Here is a 14,876-nt window from a genome sequence, read left to right as displayed (position 1 = left end):
TATCTGTGTGTGACCTTGAACAAGCTGCAAGTCGGGGGAAGGGACTCACATGCAGGCAGAGAGACTCCTCTTCCTAAATGGACTGAACAATATTTGGAAGTGGGCGGCTGTCTCGTGATAATGTTTTCATAGCACGAGCAAGAAGAGACTTCTCTTTCTAAATGGACTGAACAAGGTTATTATGGAAGTGGTAAACAGACTGAACATCTCAAGGGTTGTCTTTTTACATTGTCAGTGGGAGAAGGGAGGAAGGTGGGGGGGAGGAGGAGAGTTCTGAAGGTGGTATAATTTTTTTTTCCCTTCTTTTAGGTCTGTTAATAAACTTCTTTATATTCTTTCAAGTTTGGTGCCTGCTTTGCATTTCTCCTAATTCTTATCTCACAGAAGATAAACAGTAATGAGTATTTGAGACCAAACCACTACATATGGGTTCAAAAGCAACTGAATGGCAGCATTAATGTTTCCAAGAACTGATGTTTCTAATTGGGATAGCTCTGATTTTAGGAATGCAAGGAAGGAAATTTGGGGTTTATTTTTTTTTTCTTTACATTCTTCATACTGAGCAGTGGAATTATACAGAAGTACAAAATCATGGTAAGAAAAGGGAAAGTGAATTATTCTGACCAGAAAGATGGTCAGTTAAACAGAGACAGAAAATATGTTCCTCCCAAGGGAAAAATATAGAGATATTAGACAGTTCACTTTGTACTGTCAATTGTGAGTCCGGTTCTCCCTTTTGGAAAGGTGAAACAGCACACCTGGAGATTGCATAGGCACAGATGAGCAGGGAGGCTGGTAAGGGAATGTCAGGCGTAGAAGCGTGGGAGTACATGCACCTGAGTTACAAAATGTTTCAGGGTTATCTTTCTGTTTTCGTTTTTGAGATGCTTTTAGAAGACTGAAATGGGATTAATTTTATCAGATGCATATATAAGCAGTGTAATTCTGCATCTGAGCCAGCCATATGCCCACTGTAATTAAATAATAGAGAAAACCAGGTTTTCTCAGGTGCAGTTCATCTCCTCCTGCAGTTGATGTCTGAAATTTGTTAAAAGGGAAGCCAAAGGTAATTAACTTAGGTGAACACGTTTATGCTATAAATTTCTAAAGTTAAGTGAGATGAACTCCACCTTACTTTTTTGGAAACATTATTTTCCTAAGTTTTCCAAGAGAAAAGACAGTTTTGAGAGTGTATTTTGGTTTAGTCAAAATCCTAATTTTAGTCAAAATAATTTGATGGAGAACTGTGGACTAGCTCTAAATGGCACATGAAATATATGCTATAACAGTGTTTTATATACATTTGTAAATTTTGATTAGTTGATCTTGCATTTAAACTAATTCAGTTTAAACCTATGGAATCCTAGAATATTTTATATGACCTTAAAGATCATCTAGGTCCAACCCCTACTCCATGAGCTGGTACACCTTCCCCTAGATCACATTGCTCCAAGCCCCATCCATCCTGGTCTTGAACATGTCCAGGAATGGGGCTTCCAGAACTTCTCTGGGAAACCTCTTCCAGTGCCTCACCACCCTCACGGTAAAGAATTTCTTCCAAATATCCAATCTAAGCCTACTCTCTTTCATTTTAAAGCTGTCACCCCTTGTCCTGTCACTACATGACCTTGGGTTTTTGTGTTTTACTGTGCAGATTTTCTACAAATCCTTTTGAACACTGTAAGTAGTTTACCACATTTTTTGGAGCTAAATTAAGTGGTGTGTAGTTTCCCACTGTGCTCATGGTTTTTCCATCTCTAGATAATGGCAGTACATTGGCTATTTGCAGGCATAAGGGTCTCTTCTGACACTTAGTGAACTTTACTGCTAGACATTCCAGTTCAAAGCCCACGGTGTTGCTATTCAATCCTGTTTTTCAAAGATGTTAAAAGTGTAAAACCTCAACATATTTGTTATAATCTTCTTAATATATGTACATATGCTTGCATTTATAAAACTACTATTTTACTATTTTTCATTTTGGTGAAGCTTTTCATATTGATTTAAAATAAGACTCCAATTTTGTTGCTATTAAATTAAGTCTCCAAAACCTTACTGTTTTCAACAACGCAAAAGTGGGACCCTAAATACCTCATTTCTTCTTAAGCTTCTGTAGTGCTGCCCTTGTAGTCTGGGCTAAAAACTTGCAATTCAGCTAATCTCTTTTTCAATATCTACTTTTACATTAACTCATCTTAATTCGAATTATAGCCAGTAGGAAGGTATAAGCATTCATAGCTCAGAGCAGTGACCTAACTTAGACATTGCTTCAGAAGAATAAATTTCACTTGAGAATTGTCAGGCTTTGTTCACTAGGGTGATCCATGAGATTAAGTGAGATGCAGGTATCAATGTCATAGACCCTCAGAGTCAATTCAATTTTCTAAATAGGTATTTAGTAGCAACTGGGATGTCCCAAGGTATTCAGCTGGTCTCCAGCTGCCAGTCCAGGATGGTGAAAATCTCTTTTACTTTGTCATATGTCAGCACCTTACAAATGGCTCAACTACTCTGTAGATGTCTAGATGGATGTTTTAAGTAACTGAATTATACTCCTACTCTTATATCTCTCAGATCTCTCCTACAGGGCTGGCTTCATCTCCATGTTGAGATACCTACGTGTCTACATGCATAGATGTGCATGCAAAGCAGTCTAAATTGCAGCCATCAGCTGGGGTCAAATTTATCTAACATGACAAAGACTGGAGGTAGAGGTTCAGCTCATCTTGAAGTAGATATTTGGGCTCAAATCAATTGCTTCAGCAGATTCATGTAGTCCAAGTTGAGAGCCCTTAGGGAATCTTGTTTGACCATCAGAAGCTGATCCAGAAATTCCTGGTCTCTTTCAGGTCCTGTGACCCAACTTCTACTCTTGTGCAGGTGTACTGGATAGTCAAGCAAATCCACTCTGTCCTCACTGGAAGACAATGTAGTGAAGCTATTCTTCTGTGAATTCTTTTTCTGGAAGAAAACATATGAATCCCACTCTAATTTGTGCACTCAAAATTAGTTGTGATTTCAATTTTTTGTTTCTAATGCCTAAGTCTATGCTCTGTCACTTAATAGCCTGGCCATTTATTCTATCTTTACTTCCTTTGAATACATTTTTGTCTTTTTTGTTATTGGTCTGCTCAGTGCAGTCAGATTAATGCAGGATTTTGAGTGGTTTTAGTTTATATTTTAGCTGAGCTATATTTCCTGCTCCAGGCTTATTCTTAGTTACCTTCAGAAGTGAGCTCTCAAACTTGAGATAATGCCAGCCATAGCAACAATATTCTTTTACTTCTGGGACACTTTTCCTAATCATGTTATGAGCATGAGGTGACTGAGATGTAGTCACCTCATTCAATAGCTCCACAATCACAGCCTAAATTTTGTCTGTGTGTGTCTCTGTTACCTGCAGTTTTACATCATCATAGTGTTTTGCTTAGCACTGAAGCATAAACTACAAACAGGGGAGCCATGACCTTACCACAATGAAAAAAATATCCCAGCACAGTAAGATTCCTGCTCTGTGTTTTTTTCTCACGCTATTGAAAAACAGGTTTCATATGAGAATCCCTTCATCATAAAATTAGATTAAACCTTGTAACTCCTTTCTCAAAAATGGCTGATCACCTATGACCTTACATGGTACCAGGTCATTGTCTCAGAGCTTAGCAGAAGACAGACGTTTGCTGCTAAGCAGAGCTGTCCTCAGCTGAGCCTGAACCAACACTTTGTATATTTCTTGAAAATCATGGAATCATAGAATTATTTAGATTGGAAAAGACCTTAAAAATCATTGAGTTCTATCCCCCCCCACCATGGATAGTGCCATCTTCCACTAGGCCAGATTGCTCAGAGCCCCATCCAGCCTAGTCTTGACCATGTTCTGGAATAGGGCTTCCACAATTTCTCTGGGAAACCTGTGCCAGTTTCTCATCACCCTCACAGCAAGGAATCTCTTCCAAATATGTAATCCAAGGTTACTCTCCTTCAGTTTAAAGCCATCAGCCCTTGTCCTGTCACTACATGCTCTTGTAAAAAGTCCCTTGTTAGATGCTGGAATGTGATGTAAGATCCTTCTCTTCTCCAGGCTGAAGAAAGAAATAGAAAAGAGAGCGGGGAGAAAGAGAGGGAGAAACAGACAAATAAAGCAGAATATACCCATGGATCCAGTGGCATCCTACTGGTCCTTCTTCACTCTGAGCCTCATGAGGGGAAGAGGATTGGCAGATCTGGATCTCTTCTCTGTGGTGACCAGTGACAGGATGTGAGGAAATGACCTGAGGCTGTGTCAGGGGAGATTTAGGTTGGATATCAGGAAAAGGTTCTTCATCCAGAGGGTGGCTGGGCACAGGAACAGGCTTCCCAGGGAAGTGGTCACAGCACCAGCCTGGCAGAGTTCAAGAAGCATTTGGAGAATACTCTCAGGCACGGTGTGACTCTTGGGGATGGTGCTGTGCCAGGCCAGGAGCTGGAACTGATGTTCTTTGTGGTTCCTTCCAACTCAGCTTATTCTGTGGTTCTGTGCTTCTGTGATTCTTGTTGGTGTGGGTCCCAAGGTTGTTCAAAGCTTGTCACTATTTATACATTTTAGCAAACAAATGAATTAATGCTCATTGGCTACACATTTCTCTTATTCTATTGGTTAAAGGATTCCCTCACTTCTAATGCTAATTAGCGCCATGCTGAGTCTTCCTCTTGAGTCAGTGGGTTTCTTTAGTCCGTGGGTTGTGGTTGGTGGTTGCACTCTCCCCCTGACAGAATTACCTCTTATTGAGTCAATTTCAACACAGTTTCTGAGTTGGCTTTCCTTGTGGTCCATAAATTCTGCAGTCTTTGCGACATCAGTGATCCATTCTTCTCCCACAGCTGTGTTAACACTGGGACAGTAGTGCCACCTTTGTCTCTCAAGTTCCTGTCACAGTGGCTTAGAACAGTCCAAGTTCCACAGGGGCATATTTGAGGGAGCTTCGGTGGCCTCAGATGCCATCTGTCCCATTATTTGTGGTGATCTTTCTCTGGCTGTGATATGTGTATGAGCAGTTGATTCTTCACACAGTTTGCCACAGTGGGAATTTTTGTCTGGATGCATTACCCAGGATGTGCCAGCCAGACATTGCCTCTGCCAAGCCTGGAGTTAGCACCATCCTGTTGCTCCATGCTATGCTTCTCTCATGGCAAAGTGGCCTAAACAGTGTTTGGGACACGCAACTGTGCATTTTAAGTCCCTACAGATGGGTCTTTCTTCTTTGGTCTGCAGGACATTGACATGGTTCTACAAGGGCACCTCAGGCTTCAGGAAATATCTTTCAATCTCTTTTGAGATTGCAGGTCCTTGCAATCTCAAAATAGACTTGTAGGGAGAAGAATTTCTAAAGCTTGTTGAAAATCTACCAGGACAACTAGCACTAAAGAGAAAGATTTGGATTGATGCACAGTTTATTTTCTGACTGAAGTTTCTCCAGAACTGTGTGTTCCCCACTGTGCAAATTTATTACTCGCAGCCTTTGGGATTTGTTTGTTTCCCTTGCAGTTTATGCTGCTGACTATACTTCAGCTATGCCATCTGTTGTTCTTCTTTCCTCTCTCTTAGTGTTTCTTTTACCTTGTGTCCTCATTCCAGGCTACATTAACTGCTCTGTGTCTCAAAGGGTATTTAGGAACTTTCAGCTGTACTCTGCAACTGTCAGGTGCTGGTGCTGGAGAACTGAGTTTCTTTTCACATCCTCCAAAAAGTATGCAATGGCTTCAAAATATAAATTATTTTTAGCCTTCTGGAGGGTATCTTTGTCTATATTTGGTTCTTGCACCTCTATTGCAAAATGTACATAGGTTTCTTCTTTCTACACCAAGGACAGATTTTCTTAATGTTGACAGGTCTCTGAAAAGGAAGGAGATTTTGTCACAGTTAGGATTTTGTTTTAGTCCTTAGTCACTGAAATCATCTAAAAGCAAGAGAATTCTTAGCTTTTATTTTAAAACATATTTCCAGATCCTTTGTTTGAAGAGATACAGTGGAAATCCTGCCACAAACACACCCATTATGAACATGGGCTGTAAGATTGAAACACTGAATCAATGACTGGAAAGCAACAATTTCTTAACTCTCACAATTTCTAAAAAAATAATTCAACCGAATAATTTTAAAAATACGGTGGATGTTTACCATCCACATTTTAAGGAATAAAAATCTGTTCTCAGGTGTAAATGTTGAGGTACAGCTGGAGTAAGACTGAATGATTTAGATTTTTAGAGACTGAATTGGCATCGCACCATGTATGCTCTATATTTAGTCTCAAATAGCTTGCTTTTTAAAGCAAGCCACAGTCATTTTAAACACTTATGAGTGCATGGAGTGCTGGGACGTTGTGTTAGTGTGGTAATGTGCATTTACTCTATTGTTTGGATTCTTCTGTGTGCTTCGTAGCTTATATCCTCTGTGCACAGCTTTATTTACCTTTATGCGGTAACTAGGGTGACTTCATGAATCATAGTTTAAGTAAGAGGGAGAACACACTGAGCTGCTTTCATAAGGAGACACCGAGTAGAGAAGCACTCATTTTGTATATAGCCGCACAATAATAAATTTATGTTGCAAATAAATACTCTGCAATTTGGAAGAGTATCACATTTGCTTGTTTTCTTGCTTATAAACTATAATTTTATATTGAAACCCCAGTCTTTGGTGAGAGAACTCTTAACACAAAAAGCCTGGCCCATTCAATCTTCATATAATGACACAAATAGCAACTGATAAATTGCAAAAGATTTGCCACATGGGCAGAAACAGAAGTGATATGAAAGGGTATAACATGGACTTGTGCTATTTACAGGATCTTGTACTGTCATGTGGACTTTTTTTAATGATTATTTGATTGTTTTTTATTGTAGTGATGGAGACTGGTGCCCTTGAAATGGCATTTTTCAGATGCTAAATCATGTAAGTTGAAATGAGTTCCCTCAGCAAAAGAGGATGGCAAGTGTATTAATGCAAGTATCAAAAACTTGGTCAGCTTAACAAGCCAAAATATTTACACTGACTATATAATGTAAGCTCTGCTACACTGTAAATTATTGTCTTCTACCTTTTGAATATGGCAAGCAGTTGATAAAGCCCTCTGAGGAATTTGCTACCCCTCTGCCTATCCATCTGTCCTATCATTTCTGGCTTTTGGAGAAACAGCTGTCTTTAAATATTATACAGTAATCTATGCCAAAGGAATGCATGCATTACTGGAGCTAGTATTGTCTTGTGCATCCTAAAAGTGATTAATTTTTTAACAGGTTTCAAGAGATGCATTCATTTATCCAATAGGCTGAACAATAAGCCTGGACTGTGGAAGGTGGGTTACTTCCTGTGTTTTCAGTTGTTAGGTAGCTGATAAATCCCAATGGAAAAGTAAAATATTTATCCCACAGTGCCTGTCAGTGTCACACAAAATTTCATATACCATTTATAATGAAGAAGTAGTAGCAATGTTACACTGTTTTGAGCAAATGCACAGTGAATAAACTTCAAAGCTCAACAGTTTACTCCAATAGAAAAATTAAATTTTTTAAAAATTGAAACAATATTGTTAGTGTGCTATACCATACAATCCATAGTACTTACATGCTACTTTTATTGAATCAGTGTTTCCCAGCTGTGTGGTTTAACAAGTAACAGGATCTGTGAAACACTGAAGAAAGACGATAATTGCTCAAAATATGACACATTCAGTCGCTTGAATGGGATTCACTACGTCTAAAGGTGGAAGTTGACTACTTAACTTAGATAGTTGGGGATTTTATACAAAGTCAAGGGTACTTCCTGCTACATCCTTCACCCATCACTAAAGAATAACATGAATTTCCCACAGACCCTGTATCATATTTTTGAGCCTTGTGTAAATGTCTTGGGTGCGCTAGGGCACCTTACATGCTGCTACAGAGCTATCAGCTCATGAATGTTGATCTAGACGACCACAGTATAGACATCTGCACTTGACCTAGTCATCCTACTTTACTATTCATGGAAGAAAGAAGACAAAAAAACATTAGGGTATGATTTGTATTACTATGCAATGTCTAGTGAACTGCCTGCTAAAATGCTTATTTCTCTTTGCTGTATGAGGAGCTCAGTGCTCAGCTCACATACAGATTTACACATGGTCAGATGAATACCAGGCTTTTTTACGAATAAATGAAAAGTGCCTGTTGAAAATATTAAGGCACTGGAAATCTAGATCCTCTTCTTGATTGAAAAGGTAACCCAGAGACACTCTAATCTCAGAAAGCTTTAGCTTTCTTGTCACTGTTAGGAAGAAACAGATCAATCCTGTTATTCGATTAGTATGAAAAGATGTGATAATGTCCGCTTATACTATTTACCAGTCCCTTAATTCATCCAAGTGGTTAGTGTGCTGTTGTTCCTTTTGAAAGAAAATTAGTGGGCAGCAGACAAGAGAGTAGTAAATTACCTTAATCTCCTTTTAATTATAAATATGCAGTTCCTGCAGACAGGCATTGAACTGAGTGGATTTTAATACAAGTGCGGCATAAACCTGGTGTGCACATTAGAAATTGAAAGGTAAAATTCCTCTTGTTTGGGCAAGCCATGCTTGGTTTTTTCTGCAGAAAAAAAATCATACAACTTTTATTACAGCTTTTCTTTCTTATCTCATTGTCAGCAGAATCCTTTCCTGGAAACTGTCAGTATAATGGTTTTATCTAACAGTGAATAATTAAATAATATTTTGCTTTTAAACACTCAGACTGCACTGTTTTTGACTGGGACAGAGTTAAATATATCCATTGTAGCTGATATGGGGCTATGATTTGTGCTGAAGACAGTGTTGATAACACAGGGATGTTTTCATTACTGCTGAGCAGAGCTTACACAGGGTCAAAGCCTTTTCTGCTGCTCACCCCACCCCACCAGCAAGGAGGCTGACAATGCACAAGGGATTGGGAGGGGACACAGCTGGGACAGATGACTCCAGCTGACCCAAAGGATGTCCCATAATGTATGAGACCGTGCTCAGCAATGAAACTGGGGAGAGGAGGTTGTCTGAGGTTGGCATTGCTCTGGAATGAGCTGGGTATCAGTTGATTGGTGCAGAGCAATTATTTTCTTTTGCATCACCAGTTTTCCTTGTAGTTTCCTTCCCTTCCCCTCTCTTTGTTGTCTTTTTTTATTAATTTTTTTAAAATTTTTCATTGTCCTTATGATCTCAACCCACAAGTTTTCTCATTTTTACCCTCCCATATCTCCCCCCATCTTGCTGTGGGGGAGCAAGCAACTGGCTGTGTGTGGACTAGCTGCTCACTCACTTCTTCCCTCCCCTGGTGGGAGGTGCAGTAGAATCAGGAAAAAAATTTAAAAGTTGAGATAAGAACAGTTTAATAATTAAAACAAAGTGAAATAGCATAATACTAATACTACTAATTATAATATTTGCAACGAAAAAGAGAGAGAGAGAAAAGTAGAACACAAGATGTTTGAGTGATGCACAATGCAGTTGTTCACCACCTGCCAACAGATGTCCAGCCTGCCCCCAGCAGCGATCGGTGCCTCCCGGCCAACTCCCCCCAGTTTATACACTGAGCATGATGCTCTGTGGTACGGAATATCCCTCTGGCCAGTTCAAGTCAGCTGTCCCAGCCATGCCCCTTCCCAGATTCATGTGCCCCTCCTCACTGGCAGAGCACTGAAGAGTCCTTGACTTACAATAATCACTGCTCAGCAACAACCAATGTCATCATTATTCCCATACTAAATCCAGTGTACATCTCTGTACCAGCTACAAGGAAAAAAATCTAACTCTATCCCATCAAAAATCAGGACAGCTGCCTACTGTAATTAAACAGTGACATCTGCCCTGGGTTATTGGTTAGTTCAAAATAAGTCATATTCACAGAAGTCACTCCAATAAATTTCTAATTTAGAACAGAGCATTGTATTTGATGGCCATGTTAGTTTGTTCAGATTACGAGTATCTCTGGAGTAAAACGATGTTTTATGCAGCATTGAACATGCATAAAACAAATTAGTAATGTGTTCAGATTTGTCCCTTGGCTATTAGGTTTACCAGTGTAACTAGTTAACAACTGCCTTTTGATGATTATTTACTATGCTGGCCAGAAAGTTTCAATATGATATTTTCAATGAGATTAGACCAATTTACTGGGGTGGTCAAGCAATAATTAAAAGAAGAATAAAGAATCAGGGAGATTTCCACAAGATTTTAATTGAAATTCCAGGTAGATTCCTGACAATACCTAGTCTGATTTTCTGCTGCATATTCTCAGCAGACCCAGTGTTAAGAGTTTCAAGAGGCTTTGGGATAATATATCTGGTAGCTGCTTTAGCCTAATGTATACTATTACATGGACTTCTCAGAATGTCAGCTGGCTGCTTTCCAGTTTGGTTGTGTCCTAATACACCAGCTCAGCAATTCATTCAAATTATCCCTTTATGGAAAAGGGCATCAATAAAATTATATGCTGTTAATTTAGCCATTTTTTTTCCTCAAAAGCTACACAGAACTTAAAGGGATAAAATAATTATATGTAAATTAATGTTCATATTTAGATGTAGTTAATTAGAATACTTCCTTTTATGTACCTAATTTGTTTTTGACACCATAACTTTTTAAAGGCCTGTCTTTAAAAATCCTGGAAGCCTAATAAAAACATTCATTATAATATACCAGATTTTCTTTTTTAAACTCATACCTTGATTATTAGACTGACTGGTACATTTTTATTTCACTTATCTTTGATGACCATTCTCTTCCAATATATAAGTATTGATTAGCAGAAGTGCTTGCAAAACATAGAATAGAGGGAGTTTAGAAAAGTCCTGTAAAATTTGCAGTTTGTGACTCCAGATATTAAATAACAAGATAAAGTTTGTACATAAGACAAGAAAGAACTTCAAAAAATTGTAAATCTAAACAACTGAAAATGCATTAATTTTCTGTCATTTTTATTGTGAGTCTACCCCTTTTTTTCTGGAATTTTCAGACTACTGTCTAGGCTTCTGTTCACGACAACCAAGTGGCTGCTGAACACAGGCAAATCCATTTTACATTGTATAACCAAGAGAGGGGTGTGACCTAGTCATAGTATCTGCAGTGGATTCTTACATGAACCAGCAGCCTTATGTGATTTTAACTCAGACCCAAATAATCCCAGAAAGAAGCAGTGGCCAGTACATCACAGAAGCAACATCCTTTTTTTATTTTTGCATGTTAGCAGGTATGGAAATGTTACATCAATAAGTCAAGGGAAGGATAGGCTGTCCTTTTCTTCCCCATGAATCAAGAAGTCATTCATTTCAGTCTCAGTGATCTAGAAATTAATAATGACCTCAAATCAACATTTCTGAGTTTACTATGCAAATGTTTTAGGCATTTATATAACCACTATTAAGTGTATTTTATATAATAAAACCAATGTTGCTGCATGTTTTCAAAAAATGTAGAAGGTTTTTCTTCATATTTTCCTTATCATGCCCAATAAATGAATAAATGAATGCATGGAAAAGAGACAAAAAAAATAAAAAAGACAAAAAAAATATAAATAGCATCAGCATTATAGAATATGTTTATGAAACCACTGCATTTTGGGAGGTACAAAAAAATGCTTATATCATTCATCATTAAAAAATATCCATAGTATCAAAAGAGTGCAAAGAAAGCTTGTGTTTCTGACAATAATGTTTCCCTATTTACTTTGATAACAGTCTCTGTTAGATACTGAGGCGTTTTTAGTTTCTTTTTTAAACTGGTTACCTGGTCTAACAATATTCAAGGAGGGTAAATAATATGATTAAGCTGGGGTTTTTGAACGTGATGGCACTTTGACAAGGGATTTTGTCTGCAAAGATTAAAATGGCAGTCACCCTGGCCTTATGGAAAATGTACCTTGTCAAACAAATGTGGGATCTTTTTGCACAATAGGTTTGGTTGATAACTGCAGCAGGTAACTGCATTGACATAATGCAGTTATACTTCTATAAAACAGTTTTCCTTGTCTTTCTTCCTTTCGTGGGAGATACTGCTATGCAAAATCAATGAAGCTTAAATATCAGCTATGAAAGATGTTTTAGAAAGTAATTACAAATGAAGTATCAATGTCAACAGGATGCATAATCAGATTACTCTGAAAAGTTAATTCTTGCTTTTCAACCTCTTCATCAATGATGTGATCAAATTTGCTGATAATGGATAATTAGTGAGGAGGAATAATGGGGAAAGACCAACTCAACTAAATTATATTGCTGAAGGAAGTAACTTTTCTTTCAGCAATATGTTTAAACAGGATATGTTTAACAAAGCCAATTGAAAGGACATGCATCAAGGAACAAAATGTGTAGGTCACACTTGCAGGATGAGAAATGGAGTCCTGGTGTTCAGTGAAACCGATGGACTTAAAGGAAATAGTAACTATTTAAGTGAGCATAAGCTCCCTGAGCAACACTACAGCTAAGTAGGTGAACATGTTTTTAAATGCATATCTAGAAAAATATTAAATAGAAGTGAAGAGGGTGTATTTGTGTACAGCACTTGAGAGACTTTTACCACCACGCCTACATGCATTTTTTGGAGATGGTCTTTTAAAGGGATATTGATATATTAAAAATATTACAGAGAAAAGTTACAAGGGCAGGTCAAGATTTGGGAAACTAGCAAATTATACCCAAGATAAGATTATGAAGTCATTGTCTACAGGTTCAGATGTGGGAAAAAACAATTCTGATAGGAGACAGAGCTTGAACACACTAAAATAACCAGTGATTGGAAAATAGCTGATTCATAAGACAAACAAGAATCATCTCTTAAAATCATAGATTCATGTAATCATTTAGGTTGGAAGGGACCTCTAGAGGTTATCTAGACTGCTCTCCTGCTCAGAGCAGTACTAACTTTAAATTTAGATCACTTTGAGCAAGGCCTTGAACACTCAAATTTAAAAGTCCCTGAGGGTGAAGGTTTCACAGGCTTGTTAAGCATTCTGTTGCAGGCCCTACCCATTTACTCTGCAATTTTTCTTCTTATATCCCACTTAAAATTTCCGGGGCTTATAGCCACTGCTTCTCATCTATGGATTGTATAGCACTGAGTGGAGTCTGGCTCCATAATATTTTTTATTTCCTGTACATATTAAAAAGAGGATTAACGCTACCATAATTGAAAATTAAATGTGATTTGGTGAAAAGAAAATGCCACTATTTTGCAAGTGATATGGATGTGGTTTCCAGGAGGTGTAGGGTTCATACAAATCATGAGCCTGATGCAGGAGTTGCTGGATGAAATTCTGTGATTCCTACAACTTAAGTTAGCTAAATTAAGTTTTAATTTAATGTAAAAGTTCATGCTAGACATTAAAATAATGATGCTGTGAAGTCAATCAATTGCAAAAATAGTCTGGTTGAGTAATTAACAGAAGTAAAATGTTTCTGGATAGCGAGGGAATAAAGTCCTTCCCTGTCCTACTAGTGATGCTCATCATTCTCCAAACAGTGTTGAGCTGGTAGATTTATTATTGATTTTGACTCTTATTTATTAGCCTTTATGCTGGTATTTACAGTCCTATGGGTATTAAATTATAGGCTGAAGTTAATACTTGGAGCATAATGTTGGAACGGTACTTACCTTCTTTTATATGTCTGTACAACAGACATTCACACCTTTTCTAGACACTGAATATTCTCTCTTTAATCAGTGAAGAGAAAAAAGAATTTCTAGTGAATAAAAAACCACAAACCGGCAGCTCAGATTAATTTTTGTAGATTAATTTTGCCTCAAAGTGCCTTCTCCTATGCACTGATCAGGAAAAGGAATAGGGGTAAATGATTCAGAAGCTGATATGGTACATATCTAAGTAAGTATCTTAAGTTGTGTGAGATGAGTTCTGAGAAAGATTGTGTAAGAAAAATATTCAGAAAGAAAAAAATACACATAAACCCTGAATTCTCAGTTCACAAACTTACTCTTTATATTATTGTTCTCTCCTAAGAAGAGCAACAAAGGTGATGAAAGGGCTAAAGGGCATGACTTATGAGGAGTGGCTGAGGATACAGGTTTGTTCAGCTCAGAGAAGAGGCTGAGGGGTCACCTCTTTGCTGCCTATAACAACATGAAGGGAGTGGAGAGGGAGGTGCTGTTCTTTGGTGTCTTTTTATAGGCCACAGGGGGAAGGCTGAAAACTGTGTCAGGAAGAGTTAAGTTGGACATTAAGAAAAAGTTCTTCACTGAAAGTATGAACAATGATCAGAAAAAGCTCCCCAGGGAAGTAGTCATGTCCCCTAGCCTGTCACTGTTCAGGAAGCTTTTGGACAACGCTCTTAGACATATGGTTTAACTTTTAGATTTCCCTGTATGGAGTTTGGAATTGGACTTAAAAACTCTTGTGTCCTTTCCAGCTCAGGATGTTCTACGGTCCTATGAATCTAATCTTACATGATCATGCATTTGGATAGATTGACATTTCAGCTGCTATTTATATTTCATGGCTCACAGTAACATTTTGAATAGAGACTCTGCTAATACATGTACAAAAGCATTGTACTTCTGCAGGATTTTGATCATAATTTTATGTACATGCTGGTAATTATCACTTTGAGTATTTCAGAATCTATTTAAAGACAGAATCAACACTTTCATTCATTTGATACGTTTTTGCAAATATTGATTCAGTTTTGATAGGGTTTAGTGGGAGATCAACTTCTGCTTCAAATGCCTACCTTAACTAAAAATGTCCTTTATTTCCTAGAATAATGTTTTAAATATTGTATGTTCCTGATATTAAAGCTGAAGTCTTCATTGGTACTTGACATCTATAGAAGGTAGTGAATTTTGGGATTTGTTCTGTGTTTTGATTAATTTTTTTTGAGCCTCGTC

At 37.8% G+C, this 14,876-nt stretch overlaps 1 long non-coding RNA gene across 1 annotated transcript in view; it reads left to right on the top strand.

Moving 5' to 3' along the window:
- Window positions 1–14,876, top strand: part of LOC116439551 — a 99,447-nt gene that overhangs the window by 61,924 nt on the left and 22,647 nt on the right. Inside the window, exons 2-3 of the long non-coding RNA XR_004238193.1 lie at window positions 6,880–6,928; window positions 7,273–7,331. This is a non-coding gene — a long non-coding RNA (uncharacterized LOC116439551). The remainder of the gene's footprint in view (window positions 1–6,879; window positions 6,929–7,272; window positions 7,332–14,876) is intronic.

The sequence above is a fragment of the Corvus moneduloides genome, chromosome 2 (assembly GCF_009650955.1).
Source record: "Corvus moneduloides isolate bCorMon1 chromosome 2, bCorMon1.pri, whole genome shotgun sequence".
NCBI classification, from domain to species: Eukaryota; Metazoa; Chordata; class Aves; order Passeriformes; family Corvidae; genus Corvus; species Corvus moneduloides.
Note: the sequence above shows the minus strand (reverse complement) of the source record. Positions and strands in the feature narration are given on the sequence as shown.